The 13,784-nt window shown below is 44.2% G+C and overlaps 1 pseudogene; it reads right to left on the reverse strand.

Annotated features, from left to right (window-relative positions):
* Nucleotides 1-2,678: 2,678 nt before the first annotated feature.
* Nucleotides 2,679-8,995, reverse strand: LOC147665936 (small ribosomal subunit protein uS5-like; annotated as a pseudogene).
* Nucleotides 8,996-13,784: the final 4,789 nt, after the last annotated feature.

Here is a 13,784-nt window from a genome sequence, read left to right on the forward strand (position 1 = left end):
AGTCTTTGTTCTCTTCCTTGGCAGAAACAGCAACTGCAGGCCAATTCAGCAAAGCACACAACAAAGGGGCAGTACTCCTCCTTACAGCTCTCCATCTCTTCTCCTTGACAAAAGGTTCCTCTCAAGTCCAGAAGTGATCTAATTCTCTGGGGTTTAAGGTCCAATACTTATTCCCCATTTTGTCTTTGTTCTCTTTGTGGCAAGGGTCTCTGAGCCCAGTCCAAATCAGTTCTGCCCTCTCTGGTCCAGCTTCACTACAGGAGGTGGAGACCGCATTGTGCAGAGGAGACACTGCCTATTCAGTTACAATTGAAACTACGCCCACCACTCTAAATGTAGCCAAGGTCTATTCAGCTCAGCAATGAGACTCCCAGGAAAGGAGGACACTCCTCAACCCCCTTGTGGCTGTCTACAGTTGATGCACATCCCCAGAACCTTTCACTCCAAAACCAGACAGTCAAGACATAAAACAGAAGAGGCACACAGAATAGTTAAAAAAGTGGCATTCAAAAACCATCTCCCTATAAAGATGTGCTATTAGATTCTGAGTTCAGAGAGCCTAAACTCCATTTCCCTAGCTTGTCCCAATGGAAAGTTACAAAGTAACTCCTATGGGACAGATTACCTTTCAATAGTGAAAACAAAATTTGCAGTATTTTACTATCAGGCCATGTAAAACATGCCAGCACATGTCCTACCATTTACCTACTCTGCACCCTGCCCATGGGTGTTCCTTGGGCCTACCTTAGCGGGGCTTTACATGTAAGGACAGGGAAGGTTTGGGCCTGGCAAGTGGGTGTGCTTGCCAGGTCCACATGGCAGTTTTAAAACTGAGTGCAGACACTGCAGTGGTAGGTCTGAGACTGAGATACCTTTACAGGGCTACTCATGTGGGTGGATATAACATCCAAAAAAAGAAAGAGGACTCCTTGGTTGCTGTGTTTAAGGGGTAGATTCATTGATTAAATGAAGTTACAAGGTGGAACGGTACAGCATATAATATCGATAATAAATTCCAGCAAAGGCCACACAGGGAGCAGCCACCCTTCTGCTCAACCTCAGGAATAACTGACAGTACACTTAAACATACACAAATAGAACAGCGGATGACCTCAAAGAGACTGGCTGCGCAGCAAAGTACAAGGCACTAAGAAAGGACAAGGAAGGAGGAAGAGCAGGGTACAACAGTTGTGCAATCAGTGCTGGAGGCCCACTAGTAGCATTTAATTTACAGGCCCTAGCACACTCAGTGCACTGTACTAGGGACTTACCTAGTAAATCAAATATGTCAATCATGGATAACCAATTATGTTCATAATTCACACAGAGAGCGTATGCACTTTAGCACTGATTACCAGTGGTAAAGTGCCCCGAGACCTAAAGCCGACAAAAACAGGTCAGGCAAAATATGACGAAGAAGTGTGGGGATAACCCTCCAAAAATTGCCATTTCTAACAAGATCCATCACACTCGCGCCAGCCAAATAGCCTAGCAGTTGACGACCAGTGCCCTAATGTGACCTAAAATGGAGGTGCTCGTAGCACCAAAGGAGATAGCAGCATAATTCAATGGTTTGCCCCTAGCGGACTGTTGCTGAGAGAGATGCAGGCACATCGGGTCCTGCTGAGAGGGAGGACAGCTCCTTGGAACCCCACTGGGCCAAAAGTGAAAAACACTGGGTGGTGCCTAACAGAGGTTCGCCTAACCTATTAGTGATGCGGCGGTCGAAAAAAAAGATCCCTGGTGCGTTGCCGGAGCACCTGGGCCACATGCCACTGGCAACCCAGCAACACTTCACTTACCCTCAGTTACAGGTTAATCGGGTGGGCCTGCATTGTGAGGTGGCCTGGAACCCCTGTGGAGCCCAGGAGTAAACATGTAAAGCGTTCTGGGCGTGGTCTTAGTTACCTGTACCTATGCACATTTGGGGCCACCCTGACAGTGGTATTCTTTTAGTCAACGTGCACAGAGCCCAGCCCCATTATTGCAACTTTTGTGGAATATGTAATGAAACAAATGGGACCAGATTGCAGTAATTGAAGTAATTGGCAGTGGATCCCCGAATACAAGACTTTTGGGTGCAAATCTGTTGTCACTTGACTAGTTCAAGCACAGCTAAAGTCTCAGATTGATCAAGAGCTGATTTCGGCCCCACCTGAAAATGGCCCTACAAGCTACACCTAGCAGACCTGGCACACCAATCTTGGCTGGCTAAGGGTGCTCTCTGCCCACTCTGCAGCAAATTCTTGTGCGTTCACATTTCTCCCCAGGGTTAGTGGTGCCGGCAGGATAAGGATAATTGGAGATCCAGCGTCTTGCCATAATAATTATATATAGATGGGGAACATGAGGGGGAGGAAACTAGAGAGCACTATGCTAAAAAAGGTTGCGAGTAGTAGAAGAATATCAGCTCCCTTCACAGAGCGGATAACAAGCATGGAAGAAAGGCGAACTGGAAATCCTGGATTCTGTGGGTTTGAAGCCCATCTCCGGAGGTTGTAATCAAGTGGGACGGTGTCCAATGGGGCATAAGAACCTCTGAGACAGTAGTCAACATAAAAGAGTGATTTACAGACTTGCCATCAAAGTTGCCTACTTAATGCATGTATTTAAAAAGGAAAGACTTCTGACCCCTACACTGCCTTAAGTGACTGCCAATTTCTCAAATTGCTTACCTTTCAAGGCAATATATGGGGTTTTCCAATCTTATTACGCCAGTAACCTTGTCGCACAGGTACAATGAACAATATGTCCAGAAGGACCATGAATAGCAGTAGCAACCTCCTTGGAGCAATTCACACCCAGCCCAACATGGCCAGTGTAGGTTCCAATAGCAACAAAAGCCGGGAAAAGAAAGATAAAGTTACCAACTAAATTTGCAAACATTCCATGTCAAACAAGCTGAAACTGCACAGCTCCAACTACTTTTCAGATGGACTGAAAGTATAGTACAATATACATTGCAGAACAAATCAAATATTTCAAATCGAAATGGCACCAGCATGCTAACTGCATTCCTTCAAACCTTTTGAAAGATTTAGCGTACAACACTCTTGGAGGTGGATAACAAAGCTCAGCTGTGCATTCATTGTCCACAGGTTTACACCAGTAATGGCATCAAACCATTAATTAACAGCAAGTTTTTTATGCTGGCATGAGGTAATAAAGGAAGGTGACATTACTAATCTTGCAAGTAGTGTATTGGATGTACCTTGAACCTGTTAATCCTGACTGGTTCTGGTCTGCTTCTGGTCTGGCATGATCTTCAGAACCTCATCCTTTAGAGAGGAGGCCAGGAAGAAATCAATGATCTTAGACTCCTGCAAGGGAAGGCTTCAAGACCGCTCAACGATGGGGGGAAACCTTAAAGGAATGCCCCTGGGACATGAATGTGCGCTAGAAGGATGGAAGATATTTATGCAGACATTCTCAACTTTAATCCAGACTTTAATACCATTTTACTGAATTTGGCCAGATCACTCATTCAGTATGATTAAATTATATATATGTATACAATAATGGACGTAAATTGTATGTATTTATGGCTGACCATTGTCTGGTCCAACTGCGTCCTGTACAGCTTGTCCTCTATGGACAAAGCCCATCACTGTGATGTTAAATGCCTATGAGGGTTAAATAAATACAAAAACTAACAAACTTGATGCAACTACGCCTTGGTAGGTCAGTCTGTAAGATAGGGCTGTGACATCACATCCCCAGAGTAGAGGTTTCACACTGATTATGAGGTGGTTGCAGTTTTCGGACCCCAGCATAAACACACATTTAAACAGAGGCGTGCTGCTTTAAATGACCTAGGGCCATATGTATCAAGCCAAATTGACTTCGCAATTTCGGCATTTGCGAATGCAATTTGGACTAATGGTATGCATCAAGGGAATCTTCTTGAAAAATAAGGAATCACAAAATTTGCGATTCCTTATCTTGCGATTGCATTTGAGGAACCGCAAATTTTGCGATTCCTTAAATGTAATGTAAGAAGCCAAAAAAAATAGCCAATTGGCCTTAAGGAATCACAAATTACCACCAACGTCTAGTTGGTGGTAAGTTGCGAATTCCTTTCAAAATGCATTTTTCATTTTTCAAAGTGCCATGTGACGTACCTACATGCCCTTAGGGCGCCACATGCACCCATGCAGATTTCAGGGGTGCAACAGGGTGTCCTTTGGACACCCCTGCACCCTTGAAAATATTCTCAATTTGCGATTAGCAAATTGCGAATCGCAAATTTCCCCTTCATTCCTATGGGCCTCCTTCCTTAATTGCGATTAGCAATTTGCTAATCGCAATTAAGGAATTTTAAGGAATCGCTAAAAAGAAGCGAATTTCTACATGCATACAATTTTGCGATTTCTAAATAGCGATTCCTTAAAAATCGCTATTTAGAAATCGCAAAACGGGATGTTGATACATATGGACCCAAATATCTAGCCATAAGATCATCTAATGAAGGGTCACTTGATAAAATACACTTTGTAGGAAGTACACTGCATGGATCCACACCCCATGAACTGACGACTTGCCCCACAGTGAACTGACACTAATTCAAATGACTGCTCTTGGCAAAATAAACAGCTCCAGCTGTCACTACACAATCCACCTTCCACAGCTTAAGCACAGGTACAATGATTGGAAGTGAAAAAAGATTGATCTCTTCCAGAGACTTGATTGACATGTCCTTGAACAGTTGGCCTGGTTTAGTCAACGACACCCACTGTGGGAAAAAAAATACAAAACCACTTGGTAGCTAGAAACACTTCACTTTACAGTAAAGGTTCGTTTGGTGTAACAGCTTTAAAAAGTAATTTATGTAACAGTTCAATTGTATCTTAGCTCTACCCCCCCGAATATTCCACATCAGCCCCTGTTAATTTGTGACGTAGTTTCCAATACATAACTGTGTGGTGGGAGCAAGATTCACACAACAAGAATCACTTCAGACACAGGAACCCTGCACAAATGTACCTCTTTTTCATCTACCTTCCCGTGAGCCCCTCAGCCTCGTTCACTGCCCGTCCTATTCCAAAGCCACAGCCCCTGCTGCCAAAGCCAAGTCGGAAGCCTCCCCTGCCTTCACCGGCGTTGTCCACCATTAGCTGTAAAGTTAGAAAATTAATTTTATTACAAAAACAATGCAGGACTTTTATTTTTGGTCAAAGTGAATGGGCAAGTCATGCAGGAATCAGTGATGGGCACACAATGGTACACACCAAACTGAATGCCTAAAGGGGAGTGAGATATACTACATTTGTTCTATGAGCCTACACTTTACACTGAACCAAAATATACACCACCCAGGCCTTGAAGCATTATAGGTAGTACAAACAAAAAACACACCATAGGTTTATTGCAGGCATTGCTAATGCGATTTTGCTTAACTGTCCAATCTCTCTTCACTGAATGAACACGAGAAATTGGTGATAAAAGACAGATAAGTAACAGTGAGGGGTCTATTACAATGTCGGGCGATCGCCACCGCCCGCATCTCCATGGGGATCCTCCCAACATTATCTCCCGCCCGCCTCCCTTTTACCCCCACCATATTATGATGGCAGGGGGTACCACGGTGGACGGGAAGACCATCTGCTGCTTTTCCACGGATAAGGGTTGAATATAGTGGCAGTGTCTGCTAGACACCACCATCCATATTATAATCTATGCAGGAAACAGCCTTTCCGTAACCTAAGTTTTCTCAGTTGGGGGCCCGTTGCGGGCCACCAGGATGTTAGGGGGGCGGGGCACATGGGGAGTACCATAGGTATACCCCATGTGCCCCCCACCCCACCCCCCTAACACCGCACGGTGCCTGCCACGTTATGCATGCAAATGCACATATGCCTTTTTTGCATTGCGGCAGGTGCTGCTGATAACATCGCCTGCCGCAATGTAAAACTAGACACCCTTAGTGTAGGTTTGGTATATCCCTGCATTTCTTCAGCGGCCGGTATCCATACCATTTCTCGCTTTAACAATTTTTTTTTTTCAATTTACGTCTATTATACATTAAAACAGTGTTGCAACAGATTTTCATGTTTACATGCAATGTGTGTGCATGCCTTCAAGCACAAACAGTGCACAGCATGCAGTTGCACTTATCTGTGCAGTAAGTTTGGGGGACGAACCTGAGGAGCGGTTCAGGAGCCCATTGGGGCAGAAAATGGTTGTTGGTAATCTGTTGGGAAATACAGCTCAGTAGCTCAGATGGGTGGGGACAGTGTTTGGTGGTTGTAAAGACAGTAAGGAATAATGCGAAAAGAGGAGTTAGAGTTCACAGAACTGATTGCTACAAACTTCATGGGTCTAAATGGAAGAGGCGGCAGCAAAGCCCAGGCACACTGGACTTAAGTACTTAGTGGCAAGGCTGGCATTATCAGTTGTCCCGCTTGGACAAGTGTGCGAAAGCCCGCAATTTCTCTTGTAAACGTTATCCAAGAAACTGACAACTAATCTACGCTCTGAGGTTTGTTGCTGGGAAGGGGCAACAGATTTCAGGAGTAAGTGGTTTGTGCAAAATACAAGTGATAAACAACATAACCTTTCAAGAGCCAACACAGTAGTACACCCACTACCACCCCTCCACCATGGCCCTGCCGAACTGGAAGGGCTGTCATCTCTAAAGACATCTTCAGTATAGACAGCTAAAAATAACCTGATTAACAAGTACATTGATGTCTAGAAAGCTTCTTTCCAGGAAGAACTCGGAAATCAATTAATAGGTTAAAACAATGTCAGCAAGATTCCAAGCCAAGGCCACAAATCAAACTCTCTTACGCCGCCATGCTTCTACTCACATCATCTTTAATAAGAAGAAAAAAGAGCGGCTGCGACGTTGGAAAGGAAACATTAAAAAAATATATTTACAATGCAATAGGTTGCGCATTTAAATATGAGACCTATGGCATTGGAAACAAACTGCCGCCATTGTCCCGGCTGCTGCGAAAGGGAAAGCGGGCAGGGCCCGCTGAATGTAAGCGAAGAATGTCATGCTTAACATAGGAAGAACTCAATAAAGGAAATAGTACACCTACTATGTAACAACCAAGTGAAGGGGCCAGTAGCCATGGGAGGTTACAAATGACGACATGACCATACTAAGGAGGGACTATCAAGCCTGTTACGGAATCAGATGGCAGCATTTACAAAGGACAAAGACACAAGCCATTGAAAAATATGGGTGGGGGAGTGGGCGGGGCTTCTCTCCCATACTGAACTACAACAGATCATCTCCCGAGCAGAGCTTGCGCAATGGCTCAGGATCGACCTAAAACTTATTTTAGCCTTAGGCCAGCATATAACACTTGAGATAGACAGATTAAAATACCTAATCATTTTTACGGCAGTTTGCCATAAAAAATAGTTAAAATACACAATCAAATAAAAATATTGGGAGCAAGGGTGTCTTCAGTTAGGTGCATGGAGTTATAAAAAAGTCTTAAATCGTATCAAAAAGAATTTACAACATAAGTCATAACCGTATGTTCAGTACACTCTGGCCTCCTCTATTATTTAAAGTGCTGTCCAATCAAGGAGGGCACAGAGCCTCGTGAATGCCAGGGTATTGGTTGCTTGCTCATCTATTGCCTAATCCGTCACACAATTATTAACTATCATGATACTGCAAAAACCAGGCTTTGGCTCGCATGTTATTTTAAAATAGAAAAGGCCTCTGAAAATTTTCTGACTCCTGAGTTCTGACAAACAGAGACTAACCATTTTCTCCTTCCTTTACAGGAGGCTGGACAGAAAAACAAAACATGCTCTTCTGATTCGTTGTTATACTCACAGGAGGGGTACACCAAACTGTCTTTCTCATGAGTCTTAGCCCATTTGGCGATGAAGGAGGCAAGGGGTCGTGTGCTGTATTGAAATTGGAGCTATAACGTCCTGGCTGCTGGTGGTTCCATCACATCAAGAAACTGTTCTGGCCTAAATTCGGCCCTCATCAAAAGAAAATGTTTGTTCATTGTGCCAAATGAATGATGATCCTGCAATTGAGACAATTTGTACTGTCCGTAGTTTCTCTTTAAATATAATTTGTTAGTTGAGGCAGCTACCGGATCATCCCACACCCCATCTTACCCAGTGTCTCTCTTACGTACTTGATCCAGGTTATGCCTTCTGACCCAGGGATGTCTAAGACTTCCTTAAACCCTTCAAAATAGGAGTGGAGGTCAGGCGTAACACTGGTACGTCTCCAATAAAGAATTGGTCTCACTACAGCAGTGTCTGAAATGTGCCTGAGCCCCATATCTAACCTCAGATAAAGCAAAGGGGTGCTTGTTGGTAAACCCATCAGCTGTCGTAGGAATCTATTTTACACTATTATCATTTTGGCCATATCCTTATGACCCCAAAATTCCACCTCTTAAAAAGCTGTTACAAGGGCCTGCTTTTTGTATATTTGAATTACTTGCGAGATTCGGCGAAAGGGAGATCCTCATGCACTTTGACCAATTCCCCGTGATTTGATCTATTTTAAGCCTACACCTTTCAATATGGTGCCGCCAATCTAGCTGCTCTGTGAAGGTCAATCCAAGGTATTGAAAGGTATGCACACGATCGAGGGTGGACCTTTTGAGCTTAGGATCTGACCTCGTATAGTGGCCGGCATTTAGAACCGTGTATTTGGTATATGCTACATTTATTTCCAAGCCCCTTACACTGCAAACGTTCTCAAAACAGTCAAAGATTTTTTGAAGTCCCATTGATGATTTAGACAAAAGCAATGTGTTATCGGCAAACATTAAGGCAGGAACCCTAATGCCTGCCAAACGTGGAGCATCACCATCACATTGGTTCAGATATGTGATAAGGTCACTGTCATAGAGAGTAAACAGGGTGGGGGCAAGAATACAACCCTGCCTTACCCCTCTGTTTACAGGGAATGTCTCTGTCAGCTCACCCAATTGGCCACATGGGCATAAATATGTTCATGAAGCTTCATTAGGCTCGCTAAAAGCTCTTTAGGTATGCCCATTTCAGCCTAAACCTGACAGAGTGTAGACCTAGGAACCTGTTCGAATGCAGACCTCAAGTCAACAAAAACAAAAAAGAGCCTGCACCCCCCAAAAGCCACTGTTTTCCTGAAAATAAGTTCGAGTCGAAAGACCTGGTCCACAGTACTAGTATACTCCTGGAAGCCCGCCTACAATGGTATTAAGATCTCTTCATCGGTCATCCATTTTGATAACCTTTCAAGGATTCTTCTACTAAACAGCTTCTGCGAGGTGTCAATTAGGCGGATCATCAAATAGTTTGATGGCTGCAAGCGGATGTAGTGATGTCCACCAGTGACTCGAATGGGAAGGCACTAGGACCTGCCCGAGGGTGGACGAGGGCGGGCGGAAAGGGAGGAGCCGGGGGATAGTAACGGCAGTTGTCCGTTAGCCCACGAAGAGGAAGCATCCCAATAAAGAAGGTCTGGATCATTACCACATGTCTGCGTGTGTTATTGAGCCAGACACTACAACTGGCGACGAAGGTGGCTAGATCCCAGGCGCGAGGATGGCTACTGCAGCAACCAGGCGGTAACTGACCGGCCCAGAGCTCGCCCCACGTGTGGAGGCTGGAGCGCGCTGCATAAAAGCACCCACCGGGAGCCCACCCCAGCAGCGGAAAGAGCGGAGCTCGCCCCACGTGTGGGGGCTGGAGCGCGTCGCCCAAAGTGCCCACCGGGAGCCCACCCCGGCGGCAAAAGGCAAGGAAAGCGACCCCACCTGCAGAGGTGACTCTGGCAGTGGATCGCGGCTGTAACCAGCAAGAGGTGAGTGGGGAGTGGAAGCGCCGAGCAATTGAGTGACTCCGGAAGAAAGAAAACAAAAAACGACCGAAATCTCGCCGAAAACGAGATTCCCGAGCGGCCATCTTGGAGTCAGTAGGCATTGTCCAATCTCCTGCGAGGGATCATCGGCGGCCATTTTGAAGTCAGGCAGAAGACCTGAATGGCAAACAAACCCTGGCGAGTGCAATAACACCAACAAAACAAGCACTGGTGAGTGCAACAAAAATAGCAAACAAGCACTGGCGAGTGCAACGAAGATAGCAAACAAGCACTGGCAAGTGCAACGAAGATAGCAAACAAGCACTGGCGAGTGCAACGAAAACAACAAACAAGCACTGGTGAGTGCAACGAAGATAGTAAACAAGCACTGGTGAGTGCAACGAAAACAACAAACAAGCACTGGCGAGTGCAACAAAGACAACAAACAAGCACTGGAAAGTGCAACGAAGATAGCAAACAAGCACTGGCTAGTGCAACGAACATTAAGAAAGAGACTGTAAGAGCAGTCAAGAACAGCGGAGTCGGAAAATGGCTGATCCAGCTCCCGTGAGTACGTTTGGGGCCTCATTTCTGCGCTGTCCCGAACCCCTCGCTCTTGAATATGGCGGAGGCATAGGCTTGCAATGGCAAGAATGGATCAAAGATTTCACGGTCTACATGAAAGGGTCGAAGGTAACAGACGCCGAGGAGCACCTACTAGCTCTCCAGGAGAAAGTCTGTGAAGCACTCAACCGCAAGTTCCTACACAAAAGGAACGTTGACTTTGAACTGTACACATTCAATCTAACCACCCAAGAGAAAGGTAAAGAAATGGGTGTATTCATCACACGCCTGAGAAGGCTAGCGAGATACTGTGAGTTCGACAAATTTTCAACCGACGATGCCCTTCGATTAAGAATCATAGAAGGCTGCATCTCAGAACCGCTGAGAAGTAAACTGCTCAAGAAACATTACGCGCTAGAAGAGATTGAAGAAATGACGAGAGTAGAAGAGCAAGCCGATGAACATGCAAAAAAGATGGAAACAGGAAGAGGGGATAGACGAGAACAAGCATTCAGAACGCACTCTCGACAAGCACCTGGATGATCGCCATTTCGAGCACGCTCCTCCAGATCAAAGACTCAGCGTCAACAGTCACACAATGGAAGCCAAAGCACAAGATACACCAAGAGACGATCTGACAAGCAACTGAAATGCTACAGATGTGGCCACGACTTCCCGCATGCCGTTGCATGCCCAGCACTAGGGCAAAGATGCCGGAAGTGCGGTCGAGACAATCACTTCGAAAGCATGTGCGGGACACTACATAAAAGCGATCAGCGAGGACAACGCCGGCAACATCATCACTCAGACAATCGTCACCATGTCAGAGCAGTCCAGGACAGACGAGACTCGTCCACTGGGTCATCACAATTGAGCTGCCACTCTTGTCGGACATATCAATCTCGACGGTCATCATCGCGAGACTCTCGATCCCTCTCCCCGATCTCACAAGACCGAAACGAGTACATCTATTTTGTAGCTGACCCTGATCGGCTGAAGGAATATCCACGGCTAGACATCAAAGTTGGTTCTCATCCTACCAAATTCGTGCTGGACAGTGGAGCATCGTTAAACTACCTTCCAGTAGCGGAATATCAACAAATGAGTTCACCTCCAAAACTGTCGTATAAGGTAGAATCTTAGTGCAATTCCTTCTACTGTCTCACTCTTCCAACAGAAATAAACTGAAATCGATAGAGAGACGCGCCAATAAACTGTTGAGATGAAGAGTGGACTTTAGGAGCGCTAATGGATCGTTTATGAGTCATTATCTTTCTAAATAAGGTTAGTGTTTAGCCTATCATGAGATTTTAGAACTAGACAAAAATAGAATAGGACTAAACCCTTCTTATACCCCTTTTTAGAAACCTATTCGTTCTACACCCTACAAGTAAAATGAAGTAATGCAGCTGACCACAGTATGGGAGAATCACATTGAACGTCACTGAAGAATTTTAAGGGTGAGTTGTTGCTTTAAAAATAGATGGTAATGTCAATAAAAACCATAGAGCTTAAGGGACAAATATATATATTTTGCTTGCAGAACCACTTATCCGTGAACAGACTCACAATCTAACCCAGGATTCTTCAAATTCATTCTATCAGGGTAAGAACATGTCTTGCAATCTGAGTCTAAAATAGAATGTCTCTGTCCCTGTTTAAAATAACTGAAGTCAGGACTCAAATGTACACATAAAAGGCTTATTCATGGGGGACCGACTAAGGGTTCCATGATGCATTCAAGGTAGTGAAAGCATTTACTATCGCATTGGCAATATGATTTTAAGATTTATTAGCTTTTTCCTTTACTCGCTCTTTAAATACTTCTAGTATGCTTACCCCTAACTTTCAATGATATTCTTACTCAACTGGAAAATGATAGAGGTTTGAGTGCTATTCTGTACATTAAGTGGAGCAATTACAGAAGACATGGAATGTGTATAAAAATTGTAATGAAATATGCTGTGCGGATTGTACACAAGGTGATCGAAAAATAATAAGGGTTGATCAATTTTGTAATTGATGATGATTTATGTTGAGAAAGTAACTCAGATATATTATATATTATTTATTATTAGAGATATCCATGCAGAGCTTAAATTATTGGAAAGAGCGTTTGTTCTGTTAAAGGTCCTGAGGAAGGTGGTCCCATTCCACCGAAACGCGTCGACCTTGCGTAACAGATCACATAACAACCTGTGACCCCTCAGACAAAGAATAAAGAATGAATGCAGTTTGTACGAGAATGTTTGTATGAGAGAATTGTGAGAGTGTATTTGATTTGTTTTTCTTGTCTTTCTGTATGGTATCTGTATTTTTTAATACTCACTCATTGATGATTTACATGTCCGTTTTTTGATAAAATAATTGTTATGAAACTAAGAAATTTGTGAAAAATATAATCTCTTTTGAAAAGAAAACATAAAAAAGAAATAAAGTATAAAAAATTTGACACAATATAATGTGGTCACCTTGTTGTTGAAAATCTTTGATGAAAATAGAAGAATTCTCAAGTGTGAAACAAAATAGGTCACGAGCGAACTTAATTCTATGTTATTATCGTATTCCTCTCTTTCCCTGACCTAAAAGTATACTTAGAGGGGGTCCCCTATTTTATGTAAGTATGATCATTCCTATTCATGGCCAGCTACTGCTCCAGATATATACCAGACTACGCCAAAATAAGCCACCCACTGAGAGTACTGACCAAACAAGGACAACCATTTCAGTGGTCCTCCAATTGTGAAGAAGCATTTAGAGAAATCAAGAGAGCGGTGGAGTCAGCTAAAAACCTGGCTTACTTCAATCCAAAAAAGAAAACGGGGATAACAGTAGATGCTAGTCCCGTAGGACTGGGAGTAATCCTAGCACAATGCGACAGAGAAGGAGATCTGCGACACATAGTGGCATACGCTAGCAGGAGTCTAACGGACACAGAGAGAGCATACTCTCAGCCAGAAAAGGAAAGCCTGGCTGTTGTGTGGGCAGTTGAACATTTCCACATATTCATTTTTGGAAAACATTTCACTCTAGTCACTGATCACCAAGCACTGACAACAATATTTGGAAACCCTTGAGCAAAAATGCCACCACGGATAGAGCGATGGGGCCTCAGGTTGCAAGAATACACGTATACCATCATACACAAACCAGGAAAAGGTGCAAATCCCGCAGATTACATGTCCAGACACCCCACCAAATGTAGCAAATCAGAAGAATCAATTGCAGACGAATACATTCATTTTGTAGTAGACCAAGCTAGACCTCCGGCCGTCCCGCTGGAAGCCATCTGTGAACCGACACAAGCTGACGTCACCCTACAAGAAGTGAAACGCAGGATCAAGACCAACAGCTGGAGGCACTCACAGACCAGTGAACAAAATGACCAAGAGATGGCAGCATTCAAACACGTCCACGACGAACTGTCAATAGCGGCGAATGG

The sequence above is a fragment of the Lissotriton vulgaris genome, unplaced genomic scaffold (assembly GCF_964263255.1).
Source record: "Lissotriton vulgaris unplaced genomic scaffold, aLisVul1.2 SCAFFOLD_288, whole genome shotgun sequence".
In the NCBI taxonomy this organism is placed as follows: domain Eukaryota; kingdom Metazoa; phylum Chordata; class Amphibia; order Caudata; family Salamandridae; genus Lissotriton; species Lissotriton vulgaris.